Source organism: Nuphar pumila, chromosome 7 (genome assembly GCF_984573655.1).
Source record: "Nuphar pumila chromosome 7, dmNupPumi1.hap1.1, whole genome shotgun sequence".
Classification (NCBI taxonomy): domain Eukaryota; kingdom Viridiplantae; phylum Streptophyta; class Magnoliopsida; order Nymphaeales; family Nymphaeaceae; genus Nuphar; species Nuphar pumila.
In genome coordinates, this window is record NC_143255.1 from 53891512 (window position 1) to 53910321 (window position 18810).

An 18810-nucleotide genomic window follows, 5' to 3' on the forward strand; every position below is an offset into this window, starting at 1 on the left:
CTTCCATATGCCAATGCTCACTTCTCTTTTTTTGTATATAAATTTTATAACCACACAGTCTTCAAGGTCGTACATCTGAATCATTTTCTCCCAATCAGACATAAAGGTGACATCGTCTACGCTCTCAAGTACACACCTTATAAACTTTTTGTCAAACTCTGTCTTCTGATTAAATATGTGGCATATGTTCTTTGCTGCATTTTGAAAGATATGCCACAAACATAGGAGATGATGTGCATCTGACTATGCATGAGACATTGCAGCCGCAATTGCGTGATCACCATCTGTAAGTACAGCTTTAGGTTGCTTCTCATTCCATGTATGTGTAAATACTCTGAACAACTCGTGAAATAGGCTCAATAAGCCTTACACGAACAAGAAGTCTTCTGCTCAAATCAACTTGTGTAGGCTCGATAACTAGTAATAAATATGTTTTACATATATTTTATAATAGACTGTAGAGTTGAAGTCTTTAGCTTGCAAGCACTAAGACTAATCTTAGTGTTTACAACATTCAAACAATGAGCTTATTTTCTAAATGAGCCAGTTTGAGCTTGGATAGGGTTTATAATCCATTAATTTTAGCAATGAAAAATATAATTGTTTCTGTAAATGAGCCAGCTCCAGCTAGGGATGGTAGTGGACTAGGGGGAAATGGGGCCCCGCCTCGCCTCTCCCCGTTTGGACCGGGGATGGAGGGCATGAAACGGGGATGGAGGTTAAAATCAAAACTTGTGCTGGGATGGAGGCAGAGATGAACTTACGCTTTTCCCCATCCCCATCCTCGATCCTCGACTTGTCGCACCCTGCTCTGCCCTGTCCTCGATCCTTCTTTAGAGATGGCAGTGGATCGAGGAGAAACAGAGCCCTGCCTCACCTCGCTCCATTTGAACCAAGGATGGAGGACATGAAATAGGGATAAAAGCGGGGATGGAGCTCAAAATCAAAACTCATGAGGGAATGGAGGCGAGGATGGAGGGTAGGATTTTGAGATGGGGCAGGGCGGAGACCTTGTCCCACGCCCCGGTCCACTGCCATCCCTAACTCGAGCTTGGTGGCTCACCACAAGAACTAGTCGAGAGGGTCGATCCACTATTCGGTTTGTTTGACTTATTTAAGAATCTCAATGGGGAGTTGTAATTGAAGGTGGAATATGGATCATGCTATGTCAGACTCAGTTCGGGCTTTAATAGGACTGATCAGCAGGTTGTATCCAGCATCAGCCAGGCACAGTAGAACCTGGTAAAAGTGGTAGGTGATTAAGAAGACGACTTTGCCCACCGTTAGCCCAAACCATCTCTAGCTGGACCTGAGTCTTGTAGGGGAGATCCCTTCTCATTCATGTATAGTTGTGCTCATCAGGGCCAATTTAAGTATGTTAAAACTTTTTAAGTCCCATACCAAGCATGGCCATTGGGCCAGGCCAGACTGGGTCTAATCAGGTCTCTAGCATCACTAGCAACTCAAACTCAGTCCGTCCAGACTCACTCCCCTAGTTGATCATTCAACCAACTCATTTTTGTTTTCTTTAATAACAGATAGGGATGGCAGTGGACCGAGGCGAGGCAGGGGACAAGGTCTCCACCCCCGCCTCATCTCTAAAATGTAACCTTCATCCCTGGTCCACCCTCGTGGCAAGGGAGACTTTGGACCTCCACCCCCGTCCCATCTCAAAATACTAATCCCCATCCCCACCCCCGCCTCATCTTTGCCTCTCCCCCGCCTCGTCCCCGTCCCCTACTTCTGCAAGTCATCTAAAAAGTTGGCCATAAGTCATCTAATAAGTTTTCCGGAGTCGGGAGAGGAGGATGAGGTGGATGCCGAGGAAAAGGGTCCTCGGTGTTGCTTGGTTTGGGCAATGGGTGGCGGGTGTTGTTGGCGATCTATGAAACAGAGAGTTGAAACTTTGAAGATGGAGGTCATGAATTTGAAGAAAAAAAATGATGTTGGTAGTTTGAATTTTGAAAGAAAAAAGAAGATGGGGACCAAGAATTTGAAGAAAAAAGATTAATCGTGAACAACATATAAGTTAAATTGATAAAAAAAATGAGAATTCTTACCAGAAGAGGACAAAACCTCTTCCAATAGTTCAAAACCTTTTAGAATATACTCGTTCCCATTTGTGGGGTAGATCAAATCGTCTTCACAGAGATCGTGCCACACGAACCCGTTCTTATAGCCTCTGTTTTTTCACAAAAACAAGAGAAAGATTCACAAAACCCTAATCTTTCCAATGCAATATTTAAGGAAGAAAAAAGAGAGACAAAAATACCTAATTAGCATTGCTAGCCACAGAATCAAAGAAAATAGAGGTGTCTGAGAATAGCATTAAGTGGGTATAAGAATTTTACATTTAAAAGATGAAAGAATGGAGAAAGAAATGGTGCCAACCAAAGAAATCCCAGTTCTGTGTGTTCATTTTCATACCTTTTGCAGGACCACGAGTATAATGCAGGCATCCCCTTCCCGCTTAGAACATTTAGACGGTCTACAAAATCTGAAACAATATAACCACTGGTAAGAATCAAGAATCTTGAAAGAAAAAAAGTAAAAACATAGAAACCCATCTTGGGAGTTCCTGTTTGGGGACTCGATTCCGTTCACGATCACCTTTAAGGAAGAGGTCGTGGGAAGCGGAAAGGGGGGCCTCGATGAAGTGCGGGTGTTCAAGATGCAGAGGTAGTAGAATGCAGATGGAGAAGGGAAAGAGGCGACGACGATGGCTCCGACTGATAAAATAGGGTTAGGGTTAGTAAGAGAAGATAAAATATGAAGGGGTGGGGGAAAGTGTCAGTCCATCCCCTCACGGGGATGAATTTTAACCTTCATCCCTGCCTTCATCCTTGTTTTATGCCCTCCATTCTGTGAACACCCCAAATTTTCCAAAAATCCAAAATTTCCCTTTTTACCCCTGACCTCCGCCTTTTGAATAATCGGGTCAATTTTTAACCAAAATTCCATTCATTTCTCGGGTTCACTGGAATCCAAACTCAATTTTTATTTCTGACTCAATTTCTAATCCAAATCGGGACCGAATCCATTTTGGAATCCCAGTTTTCAAATTTAACCTGACATTTTCCAGAAACCTCATTTTTCAGAAAATCTTACAATTTCAAAACAAAAAAAAATTGTAAAATTGCTTCAAGAAGCTCATTTGGGTCCTGCTTGTTAAAATCACACTTCCCTTATATTTCTGGACCCTCCTTCCAAAAAAATTAGAAAAAATAATTCATCCACTTCACAAAAACACCTTTTCTTTTTGCTAAAAAACCCTTTTGGAAAAAACCCTTTTTGAAAGAAACTTTTGGAAAAAAATTGGAAAAAATCGAGGAGCTCCTTTGAAAAAATTGCAACGGTTTTTTGTTGCGATGCTTCTCGAGCTCTCTCCCTTTCCCTCCCTGAAGCTCTCAAAATGCCTTCTTGAGGCTTCTTCTCCATCTTTAAAAAGTGGCACACAGGGTCTTTTTCTCTTCATCGCTTTCACCTCTCCAAAGTTCTTCTCTTCTCAAATCCCCTTTCTTCTTCATTTTCAGTTTTGAAGGGAGTCCAACAGCAGATCCTCCTTCACCCCTCCCCTTGTGTATATATGATTCCTTTTTTTTACCTTTCGATATCCTCTTCTCTCTCATAGTCCTCTGACCTTTTCTTCTTTCTCTCGAATCTTCTCTGATGGAGAAGATGAGATCAAATCTTCAGCGGTAACTACAGCCTCTGCAGCAGTAAACCTGGAGGTAAGCCAAAGGAGGTAGGCATATCTACAGTTGCAGGGCGCACAGAGGAGATCCCACTCCCTCTAGATCGACTCTCGGTAAGAACCATTACTCTTCTATTACTTTCTTTGCCTTCTTTACCCTCCCAATTTCTCTCATCTATGCACCCATGTGGGTTCAACTTGCGTATAGCAAAGATTGGTCCACGTATGTGCAATACAAACAAGAATGACCATATTCCGACATAACATCAGTGGAATCATCGTATTCCAGTATTTTTTTTTTAATTTAATTTGTTTGTCTGAACTTTTTCCATTTAGGGAGATTTAAATCTCTGTTCATGATGTTTTGATTCAATATTTCGTTTATAGTTTGCCATTAGCTAACCACCATATTTTTTGCGATTCTCTTTTTTTTTTTTCACCACGAGTATTGTTTCCTCCCAATTTCAATGGCTTGTTCAGTGTTATTGGTCTGCATCGAATCATGGATTGCATGTGTTAGTTGTTTCCTCTGCTTTAACATTCTAGATTTGTTTCACTACATTGTTGTCTTACCAGTCATATTTCAGCATCCATTGTCCCCATTCCAATTTGGTTAGCTTCTACAAACGAGAGTCTCTGTGTACGCTATTTCATGTAAGGTGATGGCTCAAGCCTATTGGGTTGTGTTAAGGTCCCAGATCTGTTCAAGGTTGAATGATCTCAAAGCGATAATGTCGATATGCTACAGTAGTCATCAAGTTATTTCATCTCCTGATAGTTCATGTTTAATTTGCATTAACAGCAATCTGGCCTCGAGGAGTGGATTCTCTTGCCCTTATGAATCTTATTCTTGAAAATATATGTATTAGCTTGAATTGTAGTTTAAGCTACCATCATTGGGTAAAAACAACCAAGTTTTGGTTATAGATTGAACTCTTATTTTTCTAAGGGTTAAAGAGATAGTTTTCAAATGGTGAGAAAGTTCAAGGACCGTCATGTACAGTAGATGGTCATGATGAAATTGGCATATCCAGTCGCTGACTGGAACTCAATTTTCTGCTGAACATCCAGTTTTATGATTTCTTCTTGGTGGATATCACTAGTTCAACTGGATTTTTGGAGTTTCTAGAACCTTGTCGTGAAGTTCAGTGTTGTTTGTTATTGAAATGATCTTCTGAGCATATCTGCAGAATTGTCGGAGCACATGGTGCTTAGCTAGATTGTTGTGACCCTCATAAAGCATCCACCTCTCATCTTCAGTACATGCATTCTATTTATCACATATTCCCATTTCTGTATGATACACACATATATTGGGGAAGAGTGAAAATGTCCATTTAGTTTATATTGTTTGGAAACTCTTTCACCCTTGATGTTATATGTTGTTTCTTTCTGAAGGAAAATCTTCAAGGCATCGAGCATTGCCAATGGCTTTGCCACTATTCATCACCACCCATAAATGCATTCTTCATTTCGCTGTTTGTGTTAAAACTGGAACAACCTGGCTTGGTTTTGCAAGAAGAAGTTAGGCATATTGTTCCACATACAAGGGAACCATTGTCCTTGGTAAGTTATTGAGAACTTTGGTATACACGTTATTACATCTGCCACCATTGACGGTAGAGATATAGTCTACGTTAGGCAGCATCCATTCATTTTGGTTGTTTTCTTAGCATCATACTACACTGATCCCCAGCATCAGCTATGTGTTTTGATCTCCTTATTGCATATAGGCACTCACATGTCATCATCGGTTTTACAATCGTGTTTTCATTGCATCTATAAAGATTTTGGAATATGATTCACCTTGTATTTCTTTTTGCTTTAGTTTATTCTCTTGCCCCCTCTCCCCCTGCATTTGCTCTGACTGTTTGGATAACTTATCACATTTTGGTTTCCAGTTTGCATTAGATTTCTTTACTTACTCTGGGCTATACTTGATCGATCTTTTTAGTTACATTTTTTTTTCTATTGTTCTCTGTACTGTGTTCATGCTTGTTTACCTGCCATTGGCATCCAATCCATTGCAATATAAATGTCTGGTAGCTTTACCTTCCATGTGTCGCCATTAGCTTTATTCTGCATTATTATAATTTCATTAACAATGAATACATGGGAGAGTTTATCATCTTTCTCAAAGGCAAGACATAATGTGATTTACGTTTGGGAGTGGGTTCCTGGCTTGTCATTTTACTAAACAAAAATTTCAAATGGTCAAGGAAGAAGAGATTGCGTGTGCAGGAGTATACATATATATACGCCAGTGTGTTCCTGTGTGTGTGTTTGTCATACTACATCCCCTCAAAAATTTCATGATTTCAGTTGTCATCTAAAGCTCTGCATAAAAGCAAAGTTGGGCAAATGACATTTCTCAGGCTCCTTGGCTCACCTTTCTGAAGACTCAACTTAATTGGGCTTGGCCAAGGCATTTCCTCTTCAGCTGACTCTACTTGCAGGGGTTTTAGGAAGGCTATTGCAATGGCTTGAAGAAGCTACTCAAGCAACTGACGTTGTTGTTGTTCTAGCATCTTATGACAATCTTTTTTTTGAGGATGCTAAGCTCAAATGCAGTATCTACCATAACAGCAGGAACTGTGCTTGGTGTCTACGAGGGTAACAGGTTTAAATCAGAATCGAAGTCATCATTTAAATTTGTGGGTACAATTGGCCTTTCTGCGATTTAACACAAGTAGGTGATTTGCTTTGTCGTAATTTTGGGTTGGGAGTTGGTGAATTCCCCAGCCAATGTGCTCACACCGAGTGCACTGGCAGATGAGGCTTCAAAGATGGCTTCCATATTTAGTGATGTGTTGACAGCAACAATGTGAGATGCTGAAATGGGTTCCTGCTTGTGTGTTGGGGTTCCTGCTTGTGTGTTGTTGTTACATTTACAAATCCTCTTACTGCATTCATATGTACATCCCTTGCACATGTCCAGCACACACGCACTTCACTTGACTATAGCTACTCACTAGATTTGCGCCAATGCAACACTTCTACACCATGCTCCTTCACACCTCCAGCATGTAGACACATGCAATACCTTCACAGTGCCATTGCCACCTGTGAGCTTTCACCTAAACATAGCAGCCACCAACTATGGTTTCATTTACTTAAACACTCACCTACTTCATCTATCAAACCCATCTTCACAACCTCACCTAATATTCCACCGTCTACTTCACTTCCATTACATTGCCTTCACCTATATTCACATCATTCCACCACTGTTTCACATATACCCCCTGCAACTTGTTGTCCACCTATCACCCACACTGACCTCCATTGGCCATATTGTTGTCCCCTTTTTCCTGCAATATCTCATTCTCATTAACACTTAGTCTCCATTGGAACCGCCTCCATCCCTGGTACACAGTAGCATCACCAGCATATGCTTTAAACACCTGCCATCACAAGCCCTCAGCCCAATTACCTATAACACTCCACCTACATGTTGTCACCACGTTGCAGCAACAGTACACTCAATACCTCATGTGTTTCATCCTCACTCCATCTCATTACATTCCCAGCTGCAACACTTCCAGCAATAACCTGTCACATTCATACACAATACGCTCACTTCATTGTTCAACATGTCATTCCCATGTACATCGATACACCATTTCCCTTTATGCATTTATACTTCATCTAGCACATCTCATAGCCTCGGCAGTATATGTATTTAGCCTTCTCATTGAAATTACATCATAGCTCTAGTATGTATATATGCCAAATCAGCTCATGCATGTCTTCTTATGACTCCATCTCATATGCATTCTCATAGATGGATACTCAATGGCATTGACATAGCATGTCATGTATCACTTAGGCATCCTCACATATATGTGTATATCTCCAATAAAGGATATGCATGACATTTAGATATTATATATGTATCTTTCACTGAGAGTAGGCTTAATATGTGTGTCTGCATTTTTTTCATTATCTCTACCTTGTACTAACCCAACTTTACAGGAAATACTTGGAAAATGCCACTTTCCATCCTAAATTAGCGATTTTGTAATTTTTCAATTTCAATTTCAATAATGTAATAGTTAGATATCAATGAGAATCTTTATATTTTTAGCTTATAATAGAATGTATGAGCATATACATTTTCTAGAAATACTTGTCTTCATATCATTTTCCTCTTTTATTTCAAAAAATCATGAATGGAAACATGAATGGCACGTGCACCATTCTAATAAAAGATGATTAAATCCTAAGTTAATGATTTGCATCAATGACCATAGTCAAGGTGTGAACAAGACTTAGGATTTTCACCTTTTATGGAATAACATTGGATCCACACTGGATCTCTTTTCAAAAATCATCATATTTTTAAATATTTTCTTCCTTTATCAAAGTTTAACTTAAAATTAACTCAAAATATATATCAATGGCCATAGTCAGGATATATTGAGAGTTTATTTCATTTTAAACTTTACAAAGGCACCAAAAATGTGTTTTATTCTTCACTTGAATTTAAATACGATTATTATATAATATATCTAATGACCATAGTCAGAGATGTATTATATTTTCAATCTTATTTCAATTCATTTAAAGAATAAAATATGCTTTTCAATATCTAATTTTCAAAATTCTTTAATTCATTCATCATTTAGGATAGAATTACATCATATTTTCAAAATTCTTTTTCAAAATCCAAGTGATTTTTAAGATATATTTTCAAAAATCTTCTTTACTTCTCAAATCAATCTTCAATTTGTATCTCAATTCATCTTTCTATCTCATTTTGAAATTCAAACTTCAATTTCAAAGTCTAATTTGACTTTGAAATTTCAAATTCACTTCTATATTCAAAATTCAATTTCCAACTCAAATCAAATTTCAAAGTTCAAATTCAAACTTTGAAATTCCAAATTCATTTTCAGGATTCAAATTCAATTCAATATTCTATTTCAAAGTTTAATTCAACTTTAAAAATTCCAAATTCATTTCCAGATTCAAGATTCAAGATTCAAGATTCAAGTTCAAATTCAATTTAATTTCAAAGTTCAAATCAACTTTGAAATTTCCAGGTCCATCACCTGATTTTGAAACTTAAATTTCATTCTCTATCCTTCTTTCCAAATTTCTAGAATCGATCTTGGATCTCTAAAATCTAATTCTAAATCCCATCTGAATTCCTCAAATCCAATCCCATTTGGATTTCTCAAAATTCTTTTTTATTTTCTCAAGTCCAAATCCATGTTTTCGAGTTCCATATTTCAAAATCCAATTCCAAATCCCATCTAGATTTCTTAAATCTCATCCAACTTTCATTTTGACTTCAAACTTTTTCACTGTATTATCGAATTTCATCTTGACTTTCAATTCTAAACTCCTCTTTTGAAATCCATATTCAACTTTCAATTCTTATTTTCTAAACTCCCTTCTTCAAGATCCAGGTTTATCTCAATCTTTGATTATTTCAAAACTCAAGATCTATTCTAAAGTCTTAAGTTAGAAAATCTAACTTCTCCAAGTCCATCATCAACTTTCAAAATCCATTTCTTCATCATTTATTTCAAGATCATTTGAAAAATCCTAAAATTTCTAAATCATTCTTCTAAAAAAAAAGCATACATTTCTGCATTCGCATTTACACAAGCATGATTTTTCGTGCATTCTAGACTTAGAATAAATTCTTAGACGATATTAAGGCAAAGAAAAAGGCATAAATTCGATCCTTGGTTCGATTACCCCTGGTAAAGGCGCCAGGAATGGTCGAACCTCATACCGACGAGCGAGCCTCATCTCCCAATTTTCCCGTAAATATTTCAAAACGGAGGCGAGTAATCTTTTAAAATCTTTTTCAAAATTAAGGTCAAGTGAGACCTTCGCAAAAGATTTTCTCTCTCTTCTTTCTTTTCTTTTCTCTTCTCTCTTCTTTTCTGTCTTTTATTTTCTCTCTTCAAAAAGGGAAGAAATAGACACTGGAAAGGAAGAGAGAGAACACCAAGAGAGGAAAAATTTTGCGATGGTCACACATTCCCAGTCCAAACGAGGCGAGGGTGGGGGGGCTTTCCCTCGGTCCACTGCCATCTCTGATAATAGAGTTTTCACCTATATACCAGCGCTGGGTTTGAACTTGAAACCTCCCAATACATCATGATGTGCACTAATTGATGCTACCAGATGAGTGGAGCTCTCATTTGTAACTCATATATTTTTGTGTCAATGACTTATTGACTTTGTACGTAGGTCACATGGACCCAGGGACCCACGAAGCTTATAGCAATACTTGTGTTCAAGCTAGCCTTCAAACCACAGACTTTATACGTAGGTCACATGGACCCAGGGACCCACGAAGCTTATAGCAATACTCGTGTTCAAGCTAGCCTTTAAACCACGTAAAAGAAACCAATAGGGATCATTTTAAGTAAAAATGTCAATGTGTCCAATTGAGTTTTAATATACTTTCAACCATTGTGCAAAGGTCAATGCCAAACCTATGGATGCAGTGCAAATGGATTGGATTCAGTCGGCGATCCTATCTCTGATCTTCGATCAGACACCTTTTTTTATCGGATATCGAAAATCCATTCACACTGAATTCCATCTTATCCATCATAATACGTTTGGAATTATATTTTAACTAGGATCAATAATTTTGTTGGATCTGTATTTGGATTTGGAGCAAATTCAACGTGTTGTTGTTTTTAATGTGAAACTCTCATTTCATGTTTATTTAACCAGATCTAGTACTAGCATATAAAATTGAAGTTGGTTCTATGTGATCTAAATGCATCCAAATCTGGATTCAGACGAGCTGCTTAAAAGTTAGATTCATATCTGCATCAAATTTGATCCCGTCCATGTTCATGGTTAAGTCATGACCTTGTGGTCAAGGGGCAGTCATGAAATTAATAAAAGGTTAGACCAACTTTTTTTGTTTTTCGATGATGAAGGAAAACCCTCACAAGAACCAGGTCACTTAATGGGCCTGCCTCCTTGCAAGGTAAAACTCAGAGTTAGGCAAACTTGGGAGACCTCATGAGCTGCAACTTTGAAGGTGACAACAAAATATTGCAGAAACTTTTTCTCTCATGGATCGGATAAATAGGATCCATTTAGAAAATTAATGGTTCTTTGGGTCCATTTGCTAGGTGACAGGCCAACTCTTCTACTCCAATCCACATAATAACTTCACCAGGCCCGAACTAGGAAGCAATGATCCCTTAAATGTGGCCATGGCAGCATTTTGATTGGAGCCTGCATTCCACTGATATGGGGCCTATAGAATGCATCCATGTAATTGACATAATGGGCAGGGTGGCCCGCAGACCAGCCCACCACGGGCTCGGCCCAAACTGGGCTTTTGGCCCTGCCTAGCCCAAACCGGGTCAACACGGGCCGGTCGGGCCCATCCTGTGCGTGTATATATACCCAACCCAATTAAGCCCACGGGCTTAACATGCAAGCCATGGGCTGATTCATTAGCGGGTTGGACATGCCCACCCTTAGAAATAACTCCATACAAGATTAAGTTAAGAGATTAACTGATCCCCTTTTATTTCATAACTTGCATTGGATATAACTTCCTACGAGATTCCTACATTCATCATGGACATCACAACTCCATTTAGGCTATGTTTTGTTTTGTTTTGTTTTTTTTCATGAAGCATGCGTGGGGAGAGGGCCCCGCCCCAACCCTTTATTACCGTAAAAATGGTGTACAAGGAATATATGATGGAAAACAAGAACCCAGTCTTTGTTAGCATGCAGATTTTACTCTCGAAAAGATTAACACGGAAATCAGACTTAAGAAAAGTGGTTTCTCCCTCGCAAATCATCACACTCTTTGTCAGCATGCGGAGGAATCTCTTTCCCATCTTTTTTAGGAATATGGCTTTATGAGGCACTTGCTGGAACAAGCTTGGGGTGGTATGTATCTTGACTGGGAGGCGGTCAACTTCCCTCGTGACATTGGAAATATGTGTGGCGGGTATGGGTGCTAACTGTCTGAAAATGATCTGGGCTCAACACAATTACAATGTTTTTAGTGGACATGTTGATGTTAAGAAAACCGAATTCAATCAAGGAAGTGCACTGGACTCTACCCAGACAGATAAGGCAAATGACAAGGAACGAAGTGCATTGTACTCTACCCAAATGATAAGGCAAATGGCAATGAACAACAAGGCTACATTCGTGGACCTCAACCACCTCAATGCATTATTAGGAAGAGAAAAAAAATGTGTTCATATTTGATAGTGATCAATGTAAAAACAATTCCCTTACATTGGGACATTTATCCAAAACGTCATCGTGTAACCAGTATGATTCTTATTTATCAATGGCCCCTCATTCTACGGTGAACAAGTGAGAAGAGAGAGTTTTTCAAAAATGTCTCGTATTCTTTTATGGTATCAGGGTTCTCAAGGTTTGCAAAATCAAAAGGGTCTGAAAACATGCCAATTTTATGAAAAAACTAGCCACATAGCCAAGACCTGCTATGAGATACCCAAGGCTTTTTTTGTCATGTCCATGCACTAAAGCACATATATATGACTACTAGTATTCTGACACTAGTGTCACAAATCACCTCACTATGAATGATCAACAACTCTCAAACAAGTAACTGTATCAAGGAAATGAGTCCATCATGGTTGACAATGGTCAACATTTCCTATTTTTAAAATAGGTGACCTAGTATTGTTGTCTAATGGTTCACAATTCACTTTAAAAAATATCTTACACGTACATGACATTATTCAAAATCTCTTATTTGTGGGTCAATTTACTGAAGTTAATGATTGTGTATTCAAATTCACCCTATCTGAATTCTTTGTCAAGGATCGGTAAACAAGCAGGATACGAGTTAAGGGTCTGAAAACTAGTGTGTGCTTTTATCCAATTAAGGCAAGTGAATCACAATGATAGCGACCTATGCAGGAAGGAAATGCATTGTTTGATCTTTGAAGCTAAAGGCTCAATCATGCCAACAAGATTTTTTTTTTTTTGAATTCAAAAAATGTTTCTTTTAGTAGAGATAGAAAAATAAAGATGTGTGAAAGTTGCTTAATCAAGAACGCTCACAAGCTCCCTTTTGGTCGTTCCCTATCTTGCACGTCTAATCCTCTTGAGCTCCTGCATGTTGATGTTTGGAGTCTAGCCCTAGTGATCTCTCGTGAAGGACTTCAGTACTATCTTTTAATTATGGATGACTTCACACGTTTCTCATAGTTTTTTCTCATGCAATTTAAATCTCAAGTATTTGATCGTTTCAAACATTTTAAACAAGCCGTTGAAAATCAATGTGAATCTATTATTAAATCTTTTTAATTGGATAATGCTAGTGAGTTTACAAGTCATGACTTTGAAAAATTCCTCCAAAATCATGGTATTTTCCATAGATTCACATGCTTACATACACCAGAGCATAATGGATTAGTCGAGCACAAATACATGCATATCATAGAGACTGGCTTAAGTATGCTAAATGGAGCATCTTTATCATACGACTTTTGGGTGGATGCCTTTTAAAGGATGACCTACATTATCATCAAGTTCCCAACCTTGGTCCTTAACCGTAAGTCACCCTATAAACTGTTTTTCAAACATCCTCCAGATTATCAACATCTACGTGTTTTTGGCTCACTTTGCTACCCACTAGTCACCCCCTACAACACGTTCAAGTTTCAACCCAAAACTAAGGCATGTCATTTTCTCGGATATGCATCTCGCCATAAGGGATACATTTGCTATGATCCCCTTTCTCACTGAACCTGCATCTTTAGACATGTCTACTTTGATTAATCCAACTTTTCTCAGGTCACTCCTTCCATAACAATAACCTATGTTGACCTCTCACCATGGGGTCTTGCTCTTCTAGTTGTACTTGTTCCTCCTTCCAGTGGGAGTTTCGCTCAACCCCAGATCCCCCCCCCCCCCGACACACACACACACACTATTTCGCTTGACAACGGCCCCACTAGGCCCACTTTCTCACCTGACCCTATGCTCGCCTCTCATCAACAACACTCGCTAGGTGGTCCAGTTCTCATTCTTCCCAACATTTTTTAGTATGAAATAGTTAGTACTAATAGCCCTTCTATTTCTACTTTTGTGTCACCCTCTCCTACTCCATTATCATCTGACATCTCTGATATCTTCCAGCCTCTCTCATCCCATTGATCATCCTCAACACATGATCACTCGATCCATAGTTCCCTTAAACTCAGGTTGTTTTTGTCTACTTTGTAATCTATTTCTTTAACTTGTTTCAATGTTCAATTGCTTGAACCCAAGACTACTTCTTTCAAATAAGCTACCAAGCATCTCAAATGGAGACCAGCAATGGAAGACGAATATCAGACCTTAGTCTACAACCATATTTGGCATCTTGTCCTCCCCAATCTGACTTCAATGTAATTGGCTCTAAATGAGTCTATTAAATTAAACATCATGCTAACAGTTTCATCTCTCGTTATAAGGTTCAACTCATCGCTATAGGATTTCACCAAAGAAGAGGTTGTTGATTTTTTTAAAACATTTAGCCCGATTATAAAGCCTACTATCATTCATGTGGTTCTTACTCTAGTTGTCTCTATGCAATGACCAATACATCAGTTGGATTTCAACTATGCCTTTTTAAACAACTTTCTTTCTGAAGATGTTTATATGTGTCAACCTCAGGGCTTTGAGGATGTTAGGTTTTCTCATTATGTGTGTAAATTAGATTGGGCCATCTATACGCTAAAATAGGCATCTCATGCTTGGTACCAAAGGCTCATCTCTCATGGGTTCTCGGTTTCTCAGTATGATGCCTCTTTGTTTATTTAAAAAAAAAAAATAGTTCATGTTATATTTATTGGTCTATGTTGATGATATTATTATCACAAGTAGCTTATCGCTTGGCAAAGCATTCTCTATTAAAGATCTTGGTTATCTTCACTACTCCCTTGGGATTGAATTTATATATTCACCAACCAGTCTCTAATTATGCCAATGCATTTATGTTCTTAACCTCTTAAGAAGTGCATCTATGGCTAACTCTAAGCTCATTTATACTCCAATGAACTCAAGCAATAAGCTAACTCGAGATGACTTTTCTTCATTTCGTGATGTCACTTTGTACTGAAGCATTGTTGATGGACTTAATTATCTCACCATCATTCAACCTAACGTGGCATTTGCAGTTAATGTTAATATATGCACCAGCCATCATTGGTCAGTGGTAAAACACATTCTTCGATATTTCAAGGCTACTATTCATCATGGTCTCTTGTTCATAAGATCTGCATCGCTCCAACTCAGTACCTATTCAGACGTTGACTGGGCTGGAGATCCAGATGATTGAAAATCCATTGGTGATTTTGCTATTTTTTTTGTCCAAACATAGTATCCTGGTCCTCTCCCAAACAAAAGACAGTGGCTCAGTCCAACACTGAGCTAAGTACAAATCTCTGGCGTGTAGCTTAAGTCGTTGCTTAAGGAACTTGGTTTCTTATCTTACTCATCACCTATTCTTTTGAGTGATAATGTTAGAGCTCTATATATTGCTGCTAATCCGGTATTTCATACTCGGAACCAAGTACGTGAAAATAGATTTTCACTTTGTTTGTGACCATGTCAGCAAAGGCCATATTCAAGTTCGTTTTCTCTCGGATAGTTGATGGTTTAAACAAACCTCTTCCTCTTGCAAAATTTGTTGCTATTCATACCATGATCAACGTGTGTAACCCGAGCTTGTAGGCACGTTAAGGAAACCGAATCCAATCAAGGAAGTGCACCGGACTCTACCCAAATGGATAAGGCAAATGACAAGGGAACGAAGTGCACTAGACTCTACTCAAATGGCAAGAAACAACTCTACATTCGTGGACTTCAACCACCTCAACGCATTATTAAGAAGAAAAAAAGAATGGGATCACACATGATCACATTTGATAGTGATCAATGTAAAGTCGATTCCCTACTCATCTACATTTGTAATCTGATAGGATTATCGTTCTATCTTTTCTGTTTTGATTTTCTTTTTTTGTATATTATCATTGGGATGTCTATCCAAGACGTTATCCTGTAACCAGTATGATTCCTATTTATCAATGGCCTCTCATTCCACAGTGAACGAGTGAAAACGGAGAGTTTTCCAATCTGTATCGTACTCTTTTAGTTGAGGTGGGAGGTGACGAACAAAGCGCGTTTTAAATGGCCTGATCACTCGTTGGACTGGATTGGCAGTAAAAAAATGTTTTCTTGATACTTCTTCATTCAGCCCTGCCATTGCAGCTCCTGTATTTTCTTCCTTCGTCTGTTTATGTTCTGAGTTTCAGCTGATCATTGTTGCTCTCTTTCCCGTCTGTCGGTCGCTGGTCTTCAAGCTCTAGGACCACTTTCGGGATCCTCTGTTACCTCTGTTTCAGCGGGTGGGATCTCTCATCACGCCCTGCTTTACTACCTATGTATTTACTGCTATATCAATTTAATTTTTACTTCTCTAAAAAAAATAAGAACCCAATAAAAAATATAGCATCTCACTAACTCTGCAAGGGCTCCCAATCACAAGGCAAGTAATGCCATGATTTCCCTTCTCCTTCATTGAACCGGCAGTTTAGAGAACTGTGTTCTTTAGGTTACTGCCCTAGGTTGCCACTTGACACGTAAGGGAGTGAGCAAAAGAATGGAGCAGGAATGGTGATAACATTAGTATATGCCCAAACTTTTACCATCCTGGAAGCATCCCTTGACCAACAGAGATCTTCCAAAAAATTTCTCGACAATGGGGCCAAACCTCCTTAGCTTTGATCATAGAAATGCTGGAGTCATGGAGGATAGCATTCCTCATATTCTAAACCCTCCAAATGACAATGTGAAATACTAAGTCCCAACATTCTTTTCACCATGGAAACTTTATTTTAGCAGTGAGCCACCACATCAGTTCCTCTTGAATAGTGGAGCTTGGACTTTGGCATTTTCCAAAACGAGATTCACTATCTCCAGATCGTGGCAACAATATAGGCTATGTGTAGCTTATATATAGCGATATAACACTATTTGTTCATAACCTATAAATTTCTCAAAAAAACAGCCAAAAAATAGGTATCGCGATATATCACTTGATAAGTTATGAATACAAACAACTATATTTTCCTTTCTTTTGTTCTTTCTCCAGATTTTATCTTCTCAAATGACGTGAGTTTGCGAAGAAACCAATTTCTAAGGTATTCATTTGAGAGAGTTCATGATTCCTCAATTTATTTATATTTTGTCACTCATTTTTATAGAAAGTAATTGTTTTTTTATCTTTGCTCCCTTAGCTTTCTTTTTTTTGTTCTTTATTTTTCTTTTCACTCTGTGGGTTTGCCGTGGTTGGAGGTCTAGTCTTCTTAATTATGCATATACACATTCTCGGTTTATATTTTTTTAACTGTTGGTTGCAGCTACTGAAAGTAATTTAGTGCCTCAAATTTATTGATGTTCATGTATATTTTAATAGTAGTAATGCTATGGTGATGGGGAAGCACCTACTCCCGCATATTAGAAATCATAGTTGTATGTTGCATCTTCTCAATCATACCTTATATATGTACTTAATATAGTTTATTTGATAGGAATCGTGTTTTGGATCATGTTTTTTAGCATAAAAATAGATTCTTTCAAGTCATACAATTTTTGCACATTGTGAGCAATTGATTTTTTGAGATAGTAAAAAACCTACATGTATGCCATAATCACATTATCCAAAACTTGTTTTCTACTAAATGATGATTGTAGATCATATATATATATATATATATATATATATATATATATATATATATATATATATATATATATATATATATATATATATAGGGTTGATCAACAAAAAGAGCTCAAATTTTTTGAAAATTTGAAGCTTCTATTAGGTGGGACCGTGGGAGTAGGTTTATCATTGCTATTTTAATAGTGACTAAGTTGCCGATAAATTAATGATATATGGGCTATATATAGCCGATATGCAATAAGTGTGGCAAACCATAAGTTGCCGATATACTAACTTGTGACCATGCTCCAGATAAAAGCAATAAGAAGGTTACAATATATAAAGAGGTGCTTGGCATCTTCTTCCTCCTAATTACCACACAAAAGACACATGTTGGCCAGGGCAATCCCAAAAAACTGAAGCTGATTTTGAGTTAAGAGCTTACCTTCACTAGCTAGGTATAAGGTTCATGGAGCTCTAGGTAAGGTATTGGGCCCCAGATAAGGCACCTTCATCTCTGCACCGGGCGCTTTTCACGAACCTCTTCCCATATGACGCGTTGAGATGCATTATGAGCACCACAACTCTTCCACAAAAGTTTGTCCTCCTCTAAAGACCGATAGCTAGTAGTGATAGTCGTGTGGTGAAGAATTCTTTGAGCGGTCTCCCTCAATTGAGGATTTGAGGCAACATGCATGTTGGACGAGAGAGTGAGCTGACTTTGTCCAAAATTGGGTGGGACAAGCTCAGTAGAATGGGCTGGGTCCAAGGCGATGTCCAAAATTGCACCTTGCCTGTTTGGAATCTAGGAACTGGGATAGGAGTTAATGCATTTGGCAAAAAGTTGGTCAAACTATTACCTGATGGCTGTTTGGAAACTGGTAGCTAGGATGGGAAGTGACATTGTATTTACACTAAAGCATGGAATTGACAGCTACCACCTGTAGAAGGTGGTAGGTGCCAATCCAGGATTTGGCAGCTGCTACTTCCTGAAATGCCACTTCCCATCCCAGCTACTAGTTTCCAAACAGGGTTAACCAAGTTGCTTATAGCTCCCTAGACCCATAAGCCCACGAGCCTCAAGCTCTACTCTTGACAGTCCATAGGCTAAGATATTTATCATGTATGAACCTAGATCATTATAACGAGTCTAATGGATTCAATATATCACAAAGTCTAGAGCTCAACTGATTGTCAATGCCAAGGGGTACAAACAGCGATTTTTCAAGGATCCACCACCGTCTCCCAATCATCTGAGGGTAACCCATGCCAACCCTCACTACAGCTGGTTCATCATGTCCTGAACTCGGCTTTGCGATGTCCATGATCGATTCCGGCTCCTGGTCTGTGGACAGTGAGACCTTCTCCAGTTCGATCTCTGCAGCAGAATTAAGGGTGTCATCATTGTCAAGGACGA